The sequence below is a fragment of the Dasypus novemcinctus genome, chromosome 21, assembly GCF_030445035.2.
Source record: "Dasypus novemcinctus isolate mDasNov1 chromosome 21, mDasNov1.1.hap2, whole genome shotgun sequence".
NCBI lineage: Eukaryota > Metazoa > Chordata > Mammalia > Cingulata > Dasypodidae > Dasypus > Dasypus novemcinctus.
This window is the reverse complement of record NC_080693.1, coordinates 39991285-40010436: the sequence shown is the minus strand read 5'-3', so window position 1 is coordinate 40010436 and position 19152 is coordinate 39991285. Positions and strand designations below refer to the sequence as shown.

At 42.8% G+C, this 19152-nt stretch overlaps 1 long non-coding RNA gene across 1 annotated transcript in view; it reads right to left on the bottom strand.

Annotated features, from left to right (window-relative positions):
• Nucleotides 1–18951, bottom strand: part of LOC131275019 (uncharacterized) — a 33173-nt gene extending 14222 nt beyond the window's left edge. Inside the window, exons 1-2 of the long non-coding RNA XR_011646830.1 lie at nt 18735–18951; nt 10503–10601 (exon numbers count right to left, since the gene is read on the bottom strand). This is a non-coding gene — a long non-coding RNA (uncharacterized lncRNA). The remainder of the gene's footprint in view (nt 1–10502; nt 10602–18734) is intronic.
• Nucleotides 18952–19152: the final 201 nt, after the last annotated feature.

Here is a 19152-nt window from a genome sequence, read left to right as displayed (position 1 = left end):
CTAACCCCATTCCCCATAAGCCTACATGTTCAACGCATGGCACTTCCCAACACGTTAAACAAAGAAACCACATAGAGATGGGAGTAAAGGTAAATGGAAACCTTCCCTGCCTACATATCAGAGGGAGATAAAATTCCTTCAGAACAAAGAAACATCTACTCCTGCAGCATTCCAAGAAACCATAACTCCCTAACCCACTATCTTCTAGTCACTATCAGGAAAAGTTTTCATCTCTAAGGCTTCCTATTGGTCCCTACACTTCACTTGGACCCTCAGCCCCCTCCCACAAACTATCATTTCCCTGCCTGGTAAAGTTCTGCTTAAATTCAAATCCTCCCCTTCCAGGGGCGGGCTCTCTTCAGACCCTCTCCATTGAGAGAGCTTCTCAATAAATCTTTGTCTATAGTCATATCAATCTCCATGTCCTAGTAAGCACTGTATTTTCTCCAACAGCACCAAATTAGAGAGTAATCTTGGCTGGGCATATACTCAACAGTATATCCAGAAATTCTCCTTCCAAGTATATATGCAACAGAATTCTATATATTTATTCACTTTATGTACACATATGTTCACAGCAGCACTATTCAAACCATTCTCATCTACTAACAGTAAAATAATTAAATTTTGGTATGTTCACACAATGGAGCAACTATACAGAAATGTTCTAATGACCTTTTTACTAATAACATAAGCTTACTTTATCCCAAAGAGTCTATGATCTATTTAATTTTATGTGAACTATTTGAATAAGCATGAGAGATTGACCATGTCAATGTGCTTTTTGTCCACAAATTAAAATATTTGGAGCTCTAAAAACAAGACAAATTGTATTAACTGCATTATACTTACATGTTTTGTTTTGACATAATTTCAAATGTGCAAAAATTTGCAAGATTATCACAAAGAACTATCATATCCCTTTCACCCAGCTCTCCTAATTATTAACATTTTATTATGTTTGCCCCTTTCTCATAGCTATCTATCTATCTATCTATCTATCTATCTATCTATCTATCTATCTATCTATCTACCTACCTACCTACCTATCAACTATCAAATGAAAGAGAGTTTTTGGGGTCATTTGAGATTAGGTTGCAGACATGTTGCCTAATTTTTCCTTAGTACGTCAGTGTGTTTATTTCCTACACACTGGTGGACACTTTCTTATAGAATCACAGAACAACCATCAAAATCAGGAAATTAACATTTATCCATTGTTACCATCTGATCCAAAGACCTCATTCAAATTTTGCTGATTGTCCCAGTAGCATCCTTTTTATATCCAGAATCCAAACCAAGGCCACATGTTGCATTTAGCTCTCATTTCTCTTTTGTTTCCATCTATATGAAAGTTACTCTTTTCTTGTCTTCAAGACCTTCACAGTAAGGCCTGTCTTACTGGGTAGAGTCTCCCTCAGTTTGATTTGTTCAATGATTCCTTGTGTTTAGGTTTAGTTTGTATATTTTTGGCAGAAAGGTAATCAATGAAATGTGATCCTCTCAATGCATCACACAGACTGATTTGTCCCGTTATTGGTGATGTTAACTTTCATTACTTGATTAAAATGATGTCTACAGCTCTCTTCATTGTATAGTTAATAATATTTGTACTTCTTGGCTATTCAACAATTACTCATTATTTTGGGCAGAGATACCTTGAGGCTATGTAAACTTTCCACATCGCATTTTCACCCACTAGTTATAGCATCCATAAATGATTCTTGCTTGAATCAATTTTAACTCTGAGGGTTGCCAAGTGGTGGTTTTCTAATTCCACCAGTCTTTCTCATGGGGAGCAGCAGTAGGGCCTGGAGCATGGGCTTCTGGCACAGCCCGATGGTGTGAGGGTGGGATGTAAAGACCTAGTCTTCCCCATATAATGAGAGTGAAGGTATACCCACATTCTGGGGAGGACTGAGGCCATCAAATAGAGGGAACTGTATCTCTCAAGAGAAATGGTGGCTCCCAGGGCATTAGGGCAGTTCAGCATGTCAAGCTCTCAACGCTGTTGCAACTATCTCTGAACATGGCTCTTCAAGAAATGAAGATTGACAGTCAATGTGGGCCCTAAGGGGAGGGGGAAAGAGGTATTGAATAGATGGAACCAATGTAACTGTGTGGGCAATAGAAGTGTTTCACAAGAGTATGCAAGGATGGATGTAAGACATGTAAAATTACACCAAAAATATATAGGGGCTGATAGGCTAAAATGTAATCACAATGTAAAACATAAGATAACTAAAAATTTAGAAAATTGTATAATCTAAAATATAAACAATAATGTAAACACAAATGTTACTTGTTTGAAAGCTATTATCTCAATATCTGTACATCAGTTTCAGTAAATACGGTATGAATATGTTAAAAGATTATTGATGTGGAAGGGAAAAGGGTTTTATGTTGGAAATATGAGAGTACTGTATATTGTATATATGAATTACTGTGATCTAAGACTCTTGTGAAGATAAGCTTAATAATTAGAAAAAAGAAAAGAAAAAGATAGGATGTAGAATTTTTCCAAATTAATATGTATTCTATATCTAACCTTTAAGCTCATCGCTGTATTCCATTTTACTATTGAGGGAACCTGGCAATATATTGGGCTTCACTTTTCAGGAAGTTTTGGATCACAGAGAGGTTCAACAATGGCAGCGGAGGAATACTAGTGTGGGATGTTATTGACAAAGGACACACGGTTGGCAGGGAGTTCTACAGGGCATATATCCAGGGTACATAAAAATGTTTGGATATTTTCATAGTGGAAACAATTAAAAACAACAACTGAGGGAGTGCTGAGATTCTAGCCAGGGGAGCTCTATCACAGTCCCTAAAGGAACAGCAACAATCCCCCAAGTGCAATGGCAAAGACCAAAAAAGAATGAAGGTCCAACAATGAGCCCCTGATACTATGGCTATGCTTGTGAGCCGGTGCACCTGAAATAAGAACAAGGCCAAGAGCAGCAGTGTGCCTAAAAGTTACTTCCTGAGAGCCTCCGTGTTGCTCAAATGTGGCCAGTCTCGAAGCCAAACTCAGCATGTAAATTTGTTGCCTTCCCCCCAGTGTGGGACATGACTCCCGGGGATGAGCCTCCCTGGCACCAAGGGATCACTACCAAGTACCAGCTGATGACATAACTAGAAAATGACCTTGAATAAAAGGTTCAACTTGGACCAGCAGAATATCTCTGTCTACATATAATAACAAGAGTTAAAAATGCTTTTTGACCTAAATCAAGGGGGAAATGGAAAGGACAAATGAGTTTATATGGCTATGAGTCTCTAAAAAAGAGCCGGGAGGTTATCAGAGGGGTTGCCCTTATGCACACCTGAGCAGAGTCCCAGAGACAGATAAAGTAGATACAATCCCAGGTATTGGTTCTTCTGAGGGCTACAGAGACCCACAGGTTTTATGGTCATGGCAGATGGAGTGCCATGTCAGTTGGCCCTTCTTTGGAGTTGGTGTTTCTGTGTGATGGAGCTGGACTCAGATGTGATCTCTTTTCACAAGCCTTTCCTGTTGTTTTACCAGAATTGTAGTTGGTGCTGGGATTTAAGATATACCCAGGTGATCTGAATCTCTGGACTGACCATATGATAGCCAGACCCTGAGCCTCAACAGACTTCAGCTCCTATACTCTGGTTTATTGGACTTACCCCACTCAGCTAACATGGAGTTGAAGAAGGTCAACCATCACACCATAGAGCCAAGAGTGCCTACAACTGAAGGCAGGAGGATTGCATCCAGCATCCATGTGGATTCTAAGCCTCCTCTTGACATAGTTGTGGAATGGACACAACCAATCCAAGGTCCACAGGATGGAGGAATAGAATATGGATTACAGTGGACTTATGGATATTCTATTCATGAACTATTGTGGTTAGTAATTGAAGAAAATGTGGCATTGGTGTGGGAAAAGTGGCCATGGTGGCTGCTGGGTGTGGGGAATGGGGGGAAGAGATGAGATGTGGAGGCGTTTTTGGGACTTGGAGTTGTCCTGGGTGGTGCTGCAGGGACAATTACCAGACATTGTAGGTCCTCCCATGGCCCACCAGATGGAACATGGGAGAGTGTGAGCTATGATGTGGACCATCAACCATGAGGTACAGCGAGGCTCAGAGATGTATTCACCAAATGCAGCGAATGTGTCATGATGATGGAGGAGAATGTTGCTATGGTGGGAGTAGTGAGGTGAGGGAGGTGTGGGGTACATGGGGACCTCATATTTTTTGAATGTAATATTTAAAAAAATGAATTAAAAAAATCCTGTTTAAAGAGTAAAAGATAATTGGTACAAGGTGAATATTAAATGTATTTCTAATGTTTAAAAAAAAAAAGACCTAGTCTTCCAGCTCGGGGTGCGGGTGGTCGGATCCCAGACCTCTGCCTTTGATCAGCTACCTCAGATAGCTGGAGGACGGCGCTGAGGGGTGCCATTGCCCCAACCCCCCTTAGGCAAAGAAGTCTGAAACTCAGAGGCTCCTACAATCTGGCTCCAACCTTTATTTCTAAACTCCACACCTTGTCTCCCTTTCTGGCACAAAGTCCGGCCAGATGGGAGTCCTCTCTGGCCCACACTCTACCCTCTCCATGCTGTACCAACCCTCAAGAACCCTCTCCCCGACCATCACACGCCGTTCTTCAAGACTCATCGGCAGTGAAAGACCCTAGGCTCTGGTCATCTAGTATCCTCATAGGTTCAGTTTCCTTCCAGGGATGTTACTCTAGGTTTGAAGAATGATTAGATGGGGAAAATCTAGGAGAATGAAGAAAAGCTTGAAGATTGCTGTAATAGAGCAAGAGAAGGATTTGGGGCAAAGACTAGTGAGGTGAGGAAAAACTGGGACTAGAGATCCTGTTGAGCAAGGGCAGCTGATGGTGGGGAGAGGGGCTAAAGGGCTGGAACAGCCTGGTCTGGTCCTGCCACGTTCTCCCCGAGCCTCAGGTGAGTCCAGCCCAGCCAAAGGGCCATTTCTGGAGGATGGCCCCAACCCCAAAACTGCCACCCACTGCTGTCATTTCTGTCCTCCCAGTTAAATGTCATTTCATGAAAAATAAGACTAAGTAGTGTAAAATTATATAAACTTTTTCTTTGAAAAGTCCATGGTTACATAACATTAATTTCAATGATAACATTGCAGATTACATATTTGGCTCACAGGAGCGCTGAGATCCTAAGGATTCGGAAGTGTTTCACACTGATGGTCTGTTGAAGGACCCTCACAATATTACAGGCAGGACGGAGGGAAAATGACATTTTGCCATGAACTTAACTGAGTGCACAGAAAAGAAAGCCTATCATCCACAGTTTTGTATTTTATAGTATACCAGAATTGATGGCATATAAAGTTAAAATGCCTATAACTTAAATATAATTAATATTACATAAGAAAAGTATGTTTTAAATTATTAAACAAAGCACCTCTTCTTGGACAGTATATTAAAATATTATCACATGGGAAGTGGCTGTGGCTCAATCAGTTGGGCTCCCGTCTACCATAGGGGAGGCCCTGGGTTCGTGTCCCGGGGCCTCCTTGTGAAGGCAGGCTCGCCCATTACCTGCGGAGAGCCACCCAGCCTGCAAGCGCCACAGAGAGCTGATTCAGCAAGGTGATGGAACAACAACAAAAAAAAGGGAGACAAGCAAAAAAAAAAACCACAGAAGAACACGCAGTGAATGGACACAGAGAGCAGAGAGCATGCAAAAAGCCACAAAGGCGGGGCAGGGGGGGGGCGCAGGTCGTATAAAAAATATATTATCACGTGTACCTGGGGAAGGTTGGGGGAAAACAAACAGGTTTTCCTCAGGCTCTGACAGTCAGTCTGGGCGTGTAGGTTCAAGGCTTTGGGGTTGGAGACTTCTGGTCCAGGCATTTTATGGAATTCTGAACCCAACCAGCCCTGAAGTCAGCATGGACCTCTTTGTTGAGTTTAGTGTTGAAGCTGTGGGAGAGATGGAGCACCTTAGGGGTTCTGCCCAGGAGCATGGCTCGTGGGACCCGCGCCTGATCAGGCGCCTTCTGGGGTGAGGGTCCTGGCACTGGGCAGGAGGAGAGAAGGCTGGAAGGATGGGCCCGCAGAGGAAGCCCTGCCGGCCCTGGCCGGTGGAGCCCTCCTGGCTCCTGGCTGGGGAAGTGGGACCATCAGACTGATTTCCCTGAGGAACTGCCTGGAGCGAGGGCGGATTTTCTCCCCGCGAGTGCAGTCTTTCCGTGAGTTAAAGGAGCCCTTCAGATTAGACGGTTAATATTTCTGACTCACATGGACATGAACCCGGGCCTCCCTGCCCTTTCCCTGAGGGCCAGGCCTGGTCCACTCACATCACAGCTTCCCGGGGACACCGGCGGCTGGTGACCCCTGTGTAGCTCTCCAGCCTCTGGAGGGGGACCTTCCCCCCTTCCCCCTGACCACACCAAAGTAGCAGGTGATTGGGAGAATAGCAGCCTCTGAAAATTTTTTTTTTGCGAAGAATGAGACAGTATACGCATTCTAAGTATGAGTTCCTAAGGGAGGGAGAAGAAGGTGGGAGAAAACAGATCAATTACATCAGCCAGACCCAGGACCCACCCATCCCAAGCTCAGTGCCTTAGTCCTGGTCCCAGGGATGAAGAGTTACCGGTGAGTCCGTTTCCTCTACTGAACTAGAGGGAGCTGTCACTATTGACCAGGCATGGAGAAATCTTTGGAGGGCCTACTGATCTACAATGCCTGGCACTGGGAAGGTAAGTTCCCACAGCCCATGTCATCTGCTGAGATTTCACTGGGTCCTTATCTTCATGACACAGCCACTGTTTCAGGAAGCACCACTGCAGCACAATCCAAAAACTGAAGCCCCAAGCAGTAGTTTATTTCTCTCCACTCTTGCCTGAAATGTCCTTTACCCCTTGTAAGAGAGGGTCCTTCCTTCTGCGCAGCATCTCCAAATAATGCGCTGAGCCTCTCTCCCCACACCTAGTGTCAGCGAGGATGAAGGGAACTGACCTCAGCGGCCTGGGCCACTCGTTCTACATCTGCCTCTGCTCAGCTGTGACATTGCCGCGCTGCTTAATTCCTCCCTGGGTCTCAGTTTCTCCATCTTTAAAGCACACTAAGTCGGCAATGCCTCATGGTGGGTGTCAGTGCCTGCGGTAGCTCAAATGACGAGCCTTAAGGAGGTTCACGGGGTCAAGGAACGGTGAAGTAAAACCCTGAATGAGCAGGCACCAGACCCTGGAGGTGATTTCCAGACATCACAGGAAGGAAGCCAGGAGGCTGGCATGGAGCAGGGGTGGAAGGGAATGTGTTCGTGCCCTGCAAACATGGCAAGTTGCCTCGCTGGAACACTACGGGTGTGATTTTATTTGAAATAGAAAACAGAAAGGAAGAATGGGAGCTGAGGTCATGACGGAGTGGACATGCAAAGGCCTGCCCCTCCCAGAGCCCAGGAGGCCAGGCTGGGGCCCTAAGGCGGTGCCCCTGGGCCCTGAACCAGCCAGGCTCCTTTAGAACTCCTGGGCAGAACCTGGGTAGAACCTGGGCAGAATGGCAAGGCTCCAGGGCTCTTCAGGCGCTGCTGCTCTGGGCGCGAGTGCCACAGAGCAGCCGATGCCGGAAGGGCAGAGTTGCACTTTCCAAACATTTTATGAGCCCCTAAAGTTTATTTCCAAGTGAAACCACATGGAGAAGACCAATATTTCAGGGAGGACCAGGTGAAATGTGTCTGTCTGAAGCAAGGCTTTCCAAACCCCTCCCTTCATATGCATTGGAAGGGGGGTGCAAAGGGAAGGAATTAAGTTTGCAAATCAGTAGTCTCCTCTACTCCCCACCCTCCTCCCTCCAGACAGTGAGTGAGCAGACCCAAATGCCACCTTAGCTGGTCCTCTCCAGGGGAAGGGGGGGTGCAAGAAAGGGCGATGGGTTGAATTGTCTACCCCAGTTTGGACATGTCCTTGTTCTTGGCACACATTCTGGTGGGTGTGGACCCCCATAAATACAATCTCTTCAAGATGATACTTCAGTTAAGGGCTGACTAAACTATACCCAGTTGAACTTTGAGCCAGATTCCTGGATCTCTTTATACGCAGAGTGAAAGCCAGACAGAGAGAGGCCAGGAGAGGCTGCCCGATGCAGTGCCATGTGGCTGAGAAGCCAAGGAGCAAGGATGGCTGGGAGCCGGGCCTAGAAAGCCCAGGCTTCTGGGAGAAAGCATTGCCTTGCTGATACTTTGATTTTGAACTTCTCCGAGCCTCAAAACTGCAAGTCAATAAATTCCAATTGTTTAAACCAACCCATTGAGGTATTTTTTTAGTAGCTGGTAAACAAAAATAGCACTAGAGAAAAATAAAGCAAGAACTCTGACTTGGCTTGCAGATTTCCCGTTTTAACCACTATCACTTATACAATTCAGTGGTGTTAATTACATGCACAATGTGCTACTACCACCACCATCCATTACTGGAACTTTTCTAACTCCCCAAACAAAAACTCTGTGCCCATTAAGCATTTTCTCCCCGCTGTAATCACCCCCTCCTGGTAACCAGTAATCTGCTTTCTGTGTCTATCCTGCAGTATCTGTCCTTTTGTGTCTGACTTATTTTATTCAACAGGTCTTCAAGGTACTCTATGTTGTCGCATGTATTAGAGCTTCATTTCTTTTTATGGTTGAGTAATATTCCACTGTATGTATATACTATATTTTGTTTATACATTGATTTGTTAATGGACACTTGGGTTGTTTCCACCTTTTGGCTATTGTAAATAACACTGTTATGAGCATTGGTGTAAAAATATCTGTTCAAGTTCCTGCTTTCTCTTCTTTTCCAAGTATATCTTGAAGTGGGATTACCGGGCCATGTGGTAATTCTATACTTTCTGAGGAATGACCAAATTGTTTTCCACAGCAGCTGATGTATTTTACACTTTCACCAACAATGTCTGAGTGTAGTGTTTCTCCACATCCTTGCCAAGACTTGTTATTTTCTGTTTTTTAAACAATAGTCATTCTAGTGGGCTAAAGTGGTATCTTATTGTGGTTTTTATTTGTATTTCCCTATTGGCTAATGATGCTGATCCTGCTCCTTCTTGACTCAGCAGGATTTTGTTCATGCTGCCCCCTTCTTCTCCAGGTCCTGGAAGTCAGGCCAGAAGGTCAAGGACTCACAGTTTCCAGATTACAGCTCATTTTTAGTAGGAAGTGCTTGAAGTGAAGGCACCAGGGGTTCCCTGCCCAGGATCCCAGAGGGAATACCAGCTGGGCTGTTGGTTAGGGAAGAGGCCCCTACTTGCCACCCAGATGAGCTGAGCATGGACATACTACTATGACTATGGCAACAATTTCATTGTAGTGCTTTTGTAAGGACATTTTAAGTATTTTATTTAGCAGTTCACCCTTGCATGTCACGCACTGTCAGTTAAAGGGTCTCTGATTATGTCCTCACTACCAGCCCCCGAAATAATGCCAGACACTTAAGCTTATTGGTTGTGGCAGCAGGTTTCTCTGTGTCCATGAGCAGGGTTATGCTCTGGTGACAAATGACCCCCAAAGCCAGTGGTACCCGTGCATGTCATATGGTATTCTCAAATTGAGTGTCTCTGCTTCACTTTGTCCTCACTCAGGATCCCAGTTAGTAGGAGGGTCTATGCTGGGGAACAGTACTAGTTACCAGGGCAGCGAAAGGAGTTAAGGAAATTTCTGCACCAACTCTTAAAATGCTTCTGCTAAGAAGTGACGTATGTTGCTTCTAATGACTTTTCCTTGGCCAAATCAAGTCACATGCCTGTGCTTGTCTTCAGGATGGCACGGAAGTGCAATCTTACCTTGTGGCACAGGAACTAGAAATGGAAGGATCAGTGGAGATCTCTAATCACAACCACACCCTCCACGTCATCCACATCAGATCAGTAACTTGTGAAACATTGTAAAGAAGCGACAGTGCCATGTGACACTCCTAGATTAAACAATGCCTAATATTTTGTATTCAAAATAATCTACTCTTTAACGAAAAAACATTTTTAAAATTTGGAGGCAGGATGTTGAATCTAAATCCTTTTCTAATAATTTTAGTGGTATCCATACAATCTAACACAAACATTTTATTTTTTTGGTCAAAAAAACAAACAAACCCACAACTGACCCTTATCTAAAATTTTAAAGATGATAGCATGCAAAATTAAGTCAATTATAGAAACTTTAGCTAGGTCTGATAAATATTCTTGCATTTTAATACATGAACTGGTTGAACAATTTAGACCATAACACTTTACAGATATCGGCACATGGAGTTAGCCTCAGTGTGCCATCTCCAAAAATCTTTTGCACCTCCTCACACACCACTCTTAAATAAAGTCATTTCCCTATCACGAATCATTCATTATAAAGTTGTCTTCATTTATCATAGCTCTCAAGTAGTTTCATTTTAGCTTTTTTGCTTTGTATTTGGATTACTTTTTCTATTACAGTATCTAAATTTACTCTTAGCCATACATAGTATATTATCAAGGTGAGAAAGTTTTCTTTGGTTACCTGCATTCAGTGTGACTCACTTGAATGCTATGCTTCCTCATGGCAAAGACCAGGTGGTTCTTCTAATGTAGAGGGGCTGCACATCTGTCCTCCAGCTCACTGAAACGTTATGATCATTATGTCATTATGAGTAGTATTTATTATAACTGTTTCTGCAACGTTATTGAGGCAACATGTGTACTTGGTCCCCAACTAAATCAGTCTCCTCCATATCAACAGAGGAACTTAAAGGGGATCTCTTAATGGTTTTAAAAGGAACGCATGCTGTTTGTAGAAATGGTGAAAAATCCAGGAATGAATTTCATAAATGGATAAAATCATTCTCATTTTAAACAAGATTGAAGGATTGCATTTTCTTTCAGTTTCTATTTCTCTTTATCTGTTTGTGTATATATAGTAAGGGCCTAATGTATACAGGAATGAACATACTATCTTTTTAAAAAGTAAACTTTGCTTTTAAACAGTTTAGATTTACAGGAAAATTGTGAAGATGGTACAAAGAGTTCCCATATACTTCACGCCGAGTTTCCTCTCTTATTACCATCTTATATTAGTATGGTATAATTAATGAACCAATATTGATCATTATTACTAACTAAAGGCCATACTTTCTCTGGATTTACTTAGTTTTTACCTAATGTCCTTTCTCTCCCCAGCACCCCATCCAGGAGACCACATTACATTTTATCATCATGTTTCCTTGGGCTGCTCTTGGTGGTGACAGTTTCTCAGACTTTCTTTGTTTTTGATGACCTCGACAGTTTTGAGGTATCCTGGTCAGGTCTTTTGTAGAAAGTCCCTCAGCTGGGATTTGTCTGATGCTTTCCTCAGGATTAGTCTGGAGGTAGGTGTTTCGGAGGAAGACAACAGACTGCATTTTCATCACATCATGTCAAGTATTTATGCCATCAATACGACTTATCACTGTTGTGAAACTTGGTCAACTGGCTGAGGTAGTGTTTACCAGGCTTTTCCACCCAGGACTCATTGGAAAGACGTTACTATGCACAGTTCAGTGGGGAGTTATGCTTCACCTTTTGAGAGCAATTGTGTACCTAAGTTATTTGGAAAGCTTCTGTAAGGGAGATTTGTCTGTTCTCCATTTATTTATTAATTTCTTCAATAATTTGTTTTATCAGTATGTACTCATAACGTATATTTAATATTTATTTTATAATTTGAATTATAATCCAATGCTACTGTATGATTTTGCTCAAATTGTTTCAGCTCTGCCCACTGGGAGTTCCTGTAGTTGGTTCTTGTGTGTCGCTTTGATATACCCCTATCATTGCCGTTTTGCATGTGTGTGTGTGTTTGTGCACTCTTTTGCTTTCTGGCACTACAACATGCTCCTGGTTCATCTTGTATATTTCTTATCTCATTTTCTCAAGGAGCTTGGTATATTTTAGTGAACATGATATTAGAAATCAAGATCTGAGTGTTGGGTGTGCCCATTACTACTGAGGTATCACTGCTTCTAGGCCCTCTCAGCTGACAGAGCAAGGGGATATGTGTAGTATATTAACCTGTGTATATATACATATCTACAAATATTTGCATATGTAACCATCTATATCTATATTAAGCTAAACATAAGTTCACACTAATGTATCCTACTCTAGTTCATTAACACATGGATTATTATAACCTTCTCCCTTAATTGTTTATAACTTCCCACTCCAACATTGAGAAACCTGGCCTCCACCATTCACCTGATCCATTTACCTAATTGTTCAATTCTAGTGTATATGTATAGTGGTATCAGAATTGCTAACAGCTACACTATGGGAAACAATTTTATCAACTAAAGAACAGAGATCATATACAGTTCCTTGTTTCTTTCATTTTTCAGATTCCACTAATTTCCTAAGTTACTATGGTCAGCACCTTTCCCCCTACCTCTTTAGTGAGGTTGTCTCAAACACTTGTAATATAGCTAGATTGCTTTTGCCAAATTTTACATTCTATCCCGGTATACCCCAATTTCCTACATGATTTTTTAAAATTTGCATTCATTAAGGTTCTCCCTTTGTGCTGTGAAGTTCTATGGGTTTTGGCAAATGCATATTGTCATATACCCACCATTACAGTATCTTAAGAATAGATTCATCATCCTAAAATTATCCACTGTGCTTCACCTATTCATCCCTTTCACTCACTCTCATAAACCCTAGCAACCAATGATCTTTTATCTCCATAGTTTTGATTTTTCCAGAATGTCATATAATTGGAATCACATTTCATACTGGCTTCTTTCACTTAGCAATATGCATTTAAGAGTCATTGGTGTCTTGTTTGGTTTGATCAAACCTTTTTTTAAATGACAGAATAAGATTCCATTGTATGGAGGTACTAGTTTGTTTGTCCAACTCTCCTTTTGAAGGGCATCTTGGTTGCTTCCAGTTTTGGGCAGTTGTGAATGAAGTTGCTACAAACACTTGCCTTGAACAGTGAGTATCATACAGTAAGTAATCAATAAGCTAGCTGTGATTAGTATTCAAGAAAGGTGACCAGAAGATGCTGGGAAGAGAGTCAGAATGTGACTCCTGGTCTCTTGTACAAACTCTCCCCAAAATTGCTTCCAAGATTAGAAATGCTGCAGGAATGGGCACCCAGGAATGCCTGAGTTATTGATGAAGAAATAAAAAGAGTTCCCTAGAAACAGGGAAGAGAGACACTGGGATCCTGCCATTAACCAGAGTAAGGAATATTCTGGTGCCTCAGAGGGGCTGGGAGGCAAATCCCAAGATGACAGATACTAAAGGGTGCCGCAGGCCTGCTTCCATGGGGAGTTCAGAAATCTCTGCTGGCAAGTCACTTTATGCAGTTATGCAATTTCCCTATGTTTTGTTTTTAAACTGAATTTTAGAAATCCGATGTAAAATATTAAAATGAAACCTTAGGCTATGCAAGTTGTGCAGCTGTTCAGTCCAGCGTTGTGGCAGCATTCTTTAGGGAAGTGGTAAATCTGTCTTTTACTTTTTCTTTTTCTTCTTCTTGGTGACTTCCCAATTCACAGTTTTCTAAAGCAGATCTGATGACAAGCCTATGGCTCAGTGTCTAGTGCAGGGATTCAGAGGTTATAAACAACCATCTCTAAGTAGGGTAGGAAACGGATACCTTTCTGTGGATTCTTACGTAGTTCTCAAGGAATGTAACCAGATAGGAAGGCATCCTGGAAATCAAGATTTCACTTTCATGTTTCAACTCTTTCCCAAATTTCCTCAAGAGTCACAAGATTACAGAATGAATTGAAAGAGACATTCGCATTTAATTATTTAAGCGTTTTCTTTTATAAATGAGAGAGGGAATTAGAGAGATAAAATGAATTGTCATAGGTTATAGAGTTAGTCCATGACAAACCAGGATGAAGAGTGGGTATGTCAGAACAAAGGCCACAGTGCAGTTCCAACTTAGAGGACAAGAAGTAGGCTGGGAATTATAATGAGATGCCTAGGAACCTCAGAGAAGAGCCTATGCCCTGCTCCCCAGATCTGCCTATAACATCAGGCAAGGAATTATTAATAAAATTGGAGGGGTGCTTTAAATTACCCAAAAAGTCTGCCTGAGAGTCTTTGGAGATGACATTTGGAATTCTGTGTTTCTGAAGTACTCCAGGTGATTTTAACCATGGCCAATTTGATGACCAGTGGTCTGGTTCAAATGTCTCATTTATAGATAGCTAAACTGAGGCATAGGATGGGAAAATGATTTGCACAAAGTCACTTTGACAATTTAGAAAAGAACCAAGATAAGAACTCAGAGATGGAGTCACAATACCCAATTATTTGTCAGGTCTGCTTGTATGGCTCCTGGGTTTGATAGGATCTTTACTTTATCGGAAGACCCAGAATCTTCAATGCTTGCAGGGACAAGGGATCCTGGGTCCAACTAGAATATAATTGGCTTCAAGGAGGATTACTTGTACTTGACATGTTTCAACAAAGAAAGCATGAAAAGATGTTGTTTGGACTCAGGAATATGTAGCTTACCCCATCAAGTCCTTGCATCACCATTCCTCACTCAGTAAGCTATAAGGTGTTGTCTATTCCTGTCCATTTGACTCATGTATAACTCACAGAATCAGCTAGAATTTTAAGATAACTCCTGATGGTATTTGGGGTAAGGGCTGTGTTTGAGCGGAAAAGGTAGGCAGGGCTACTGGAATTAATGTGGTGGCAAGTCTGTGTTATTATGAGAACTAAGAAATTGTCTTGACAGAGAGCTCCTGGGGCTTGGGGAATGCTATTGGGATGTGGATGGAAGTCTTCTGGCTTGCTCCACTGCTTGTGTGTGTGTGTGTGTGTGTGTGTGTGTGTGTGTGTAGAGTTTGACATTATCCTGGGTTCCTGGCTGACTTGGGAGCATGGATTCCAGGCACTTCTCCACCCCACTCTGTCCCTGTTGGTGACCATGGTGATGTGGGCTGAGAGACATGGCTTCAAGAGCGAAACATGAAATGGCTTTTGTCTGTTGCACTTGTTCACTTCTAAATGCACACCTTATTATCTCCATGTTATTGATGGTGCAACCAAGGAACAGCTCTAAGAACTGATGTATCAGTCAAAGGGGTGCTGATGCAAAATACAAGAAATTGGTTGTTTTTATAGAGGGTATTTATTTGGGGTAGGAGCTTACAGATACCAGGCCATAAAGCCTAAATTACTTCCCTCACCAAAGTCTATTTGGAGCAAGATGGCTGCTGACATCTACAAGGGTTCAGGCTTCCTGGGTTCCTACACTCATGGGGCTTGCTTTACTCTGGCTTCAAGGTTCCGTCCTTCCTGGGGCTGGCTTCTCTTTCCTCTGAGTACTGACTTCCCAGGGCTCCAGTTTAAGTCTTCAGCATCAAACTCCAAAATCAAAACTCCAACATTAAAAGCCCTCAATTCTGTGCTTCATCATGCCTTTTAACACCCTAATCATAACTCAGTCATGCCCAGGTACAGATCAGATTACAAGCATAATCCAATATTTCTTTTTGGAATTCATCAATTAAACTGCTACAGGGGGTTCTTCTCTACTTTGTTTGCTTGGGCTCTTGAGTATTTATCATTGGGAACATGGATAGTTATTGTGGCGGGTGAAACATGGAGATGCTTGTACTAGCTCTTAAAGACCTACTCACTCTGTTTATGCTTTATTGACCAAATAAATAGCTTACTTGTCTTCAAGAGGGCATGTAAGTACAGTTCCACTGTGTGCCAGAAGTAGAATTAGAAACATCAGTGGCTTTCTAATCATGACCACACTCTCCACGTCATCCACATCAGTTCAGTAACTGTGAAGTGTTGTAAAGAAGTGACTGTGCCCATGTGACACACCTAGATTAAACAATGGCAAGTAGTTCACTCTTTAAAAAAAATTTTTTTTAAAATTTAAACTTGAGGTAGAGTCGTGGATCTAAATGATTTCATAATATTTAGTGCTCTCCATAACATTACAAATCAAATGTATTTTATTTTCGTTGTCAAAAACAAAGCCAAAAATCTCACAACTGACTTTTATCTCAATGTTAAGAAACAATACTAATAACCGCCACACCAAATAAGCCACATCAACTTAGTAAAATAGGAAATTTTTATAAGGTTCTCTCTGGACACTGGTGTTAATTGGTCCTTAAGGCAATACTTTTATTTCATCATTTAAGATCATGATTAAACTTATGAAGGCTAACAGCTTCTAGCTTAGTAAAGGAGTCATTGTACTATCAAATATTCTACATGTCATGCACATAATAGTCTACTCTTTTGTTTAATTGAGACCAACTATGTGTTCAGGATTATCTGATTTAATAATATCTGATATACTCCATGGCATTCTTAATCAAACATGTTTTATTATCTTTATGTCAAAAATGACAACTGAGTTTTGCGGTCACCCCTCGGGCTGAAGTGTGGTTTGCTGGCCTGGCGAGGGGAGCGGCCGCAGTAGGCCTAATTCCGCTGCCCCCATAATAGGGTGGTTGGTCGGGCCCACCGCCACCCCTGAAGGAAGCTCGGCATGGGCGCAGAGTGCCCTCGGGTCTCCCCTTCTCGGCAGCCTTGCTTCCGCGGCCGCCCCTCCTCCCAGATGGAGCCACCCGATGCCTTGTGGGGCGGCACCCTTCTTCTTCCTTCTCCCTGCGCAGGCGCAGGGCAGAAAATTCCAGTCTGCCCTTTTCCCCTCCCCCGACAGCAGCAACAGCCAGGTGTGGGCGGAAAAATCCAGTCTGCCCTTTTCCCTCGCCCTGACAGCAGCAACAGCCAGGCGTGGGCAGGAAACTCCAGTCTGCCCTCCACCCCAGCAACAGCAGCCACCAATCCCTAAACCCTGCCCCTTCCCCCAGCAACAGCGACAGCCAATCCCTAACCACCACCCCTCCCCCGTCCAGTACCGCCCACTGACCTTTCGCCGGCAACCAATCAGAACAGGGCGTGGCTTCAACCAATTAGCCTTCCCCAGCCCCTATAAAACTGTTGCCTCTCCCTCAATAAAGTGGACTTGCGTGTTTACCTTGTCTCCGCGGTAGTTCTTCTGCCGTGCGCCCTCCAGTCCTGAGAGCCCCCGACAAGGGCCTGGCCTCGCTTGTCCCCAGTTCGTCGCCTGCTTCTCCAGGCGACCCCTTCGTCGCCGGCTTTGCCGGGCGACCCCGTCAGCCAAACCGCGCAACCCCTGTGAGACCGATCCCTCGTCTGCTGCCGGACCGACCCCTCATCCCAAGTGGGACCGACCCCTCGTCCTGAGCGGGACCGACCCCTCGTCCAGAGCTGGACCGACCCCTCGTCCGCAGCCAGACCCCACCTCTACCGACCGAGCAAGCCGCCGCAGAGTTTTATTCTAAATTTTTAAAGATAGGAATGTATAGCATTAAGTCATTTGTAGAAACATCAGGTCAGGATAAAACAATGCATGCTTTCACATGAACTGATTGAAAACATCTCTTTCAAGGAATCCATCAGCATTGGCATTTAGCAATGGAGGGCTGCGGCATCAGTGCCTTTTCCAGACTGCACCTCTCTATTTGCCTGCAGCATCCACATTGGAGCCGTGCCCATGCTAGAGATTTTCAATAAGAAGCAGTTATTGCGATTTATGGCTCCTGAGTAGTTCAATTTTAGCTGTGTGGTTTCTGATTGGACTGTTTTTTCCATTCCAATGTGAGACGGCTCTAATCATACATAATCCAAGCAGAGGAGGTCTGTGTTTGCTGCAGTCACTGCCCTCTGTAGGTATGCCATTCTCCTTCAGGACTCTGCTCTCCAAAAGCAGGAGGTTCTATTTAATTTGTGGATAACATTGCACTTCTTTTACCTATCTGACACATACTGAAGATTTATAATATTTCTAAGAATGGCTTCAGAAATGTTTCTGAGGCCCATATTCTGGCACACATGGGCCCCGAAGCTGGCATTTTCTGCAACTCAGAATGAGGTACCTGAAAGACTTGATACGCATTAAATGTTTGCACAGTCTTTGTAGAAAAACAAAACAAAACAAAACAAAAAACATATAAATGCCTAAAGGAAAGGACAGGATTTATCTGCATTTAGGCTAATCAACTTGTCCCAGTTTGCTAGGATTTTCCTGATTTTTAATACTAAAACTGCAGTGTTCCAAGGGACCTCTTATTCTCAGGCAAACTGATAATTGTTAACCCTAACTGCATTCATTTTAAACACTGATTGAACATGACTATTTTTCATTGATTTTCTCCCTTTCTTCTCTCTCTCTTAATGTGTGTGTGTATATGTATGTATATATATATATATATGTTTAGATATAAAATATTCCCCACATGTATCCCAGACATAATGCACATATGATTATGTTTATATTTACTTGTATTTGCAGCTTTTTTTCACTTAACATTGCTCATGCCTCTCTCAAGTCATTAAATATTTTTCAATTACTTGAATTTTAAAAGCTTAATACTGGACCAGTATATAAATATACCGTAATTAAAGCATTTTCTATAATTGGGCTTATATATTGTCTTGGCTTATTTTTTAATTTTATTAATGTTATGATGAACAAGCTAGTTTAAAAATCTTCACCAATGCCTTTACTTAATTCTGTAGCTGTGGAATTAATACATCACAATGCATGAGATGTTGCAGCTTTTAATACATGCCACCATCTTGCTTTCTAGAAAGATTTTACCCTGGACAACAATTTATTAACTGTGCTAGGAAGAATAACAGCCCCCAAAGATGTCCACTCCTTAATCCTCAGAGCCTGTGAACATGTTACCTTATGGCGACAGAGTCTTTGCAGATGTGATGGAAGGTATAGACCTCAAGACAGGAAGAGTGTCCTGGATGACCCAGGTGGGTGCAATCCAATCACCGCCTCCTTACAAGTAGAGATGCTTCTCTGGCTGGATCACAGAGATGAGGTAAGAAGGACGAGAGATTTGAAGTATGAGAGGAACATGAGCCACCACTGCCGGTTTTAAAGATGGTGGAAGGGCCACAGGCGAAGGAATGTGGGTGGCTCCTAGAAGCTGCAACGGCTCTCAGCTGACAGGCAGCAAGAAAATGGCAACTGCAGTCCTGCAGCTGAGTCAGCAAGGAACTGACTTCTGCGATCAACCGGACTGTGCAAGGAATTAGGTCCTACCCTGGAGCTTCCAGAAAGGAATGCAGCCCTGCCAGTACCTTGGTTGTAG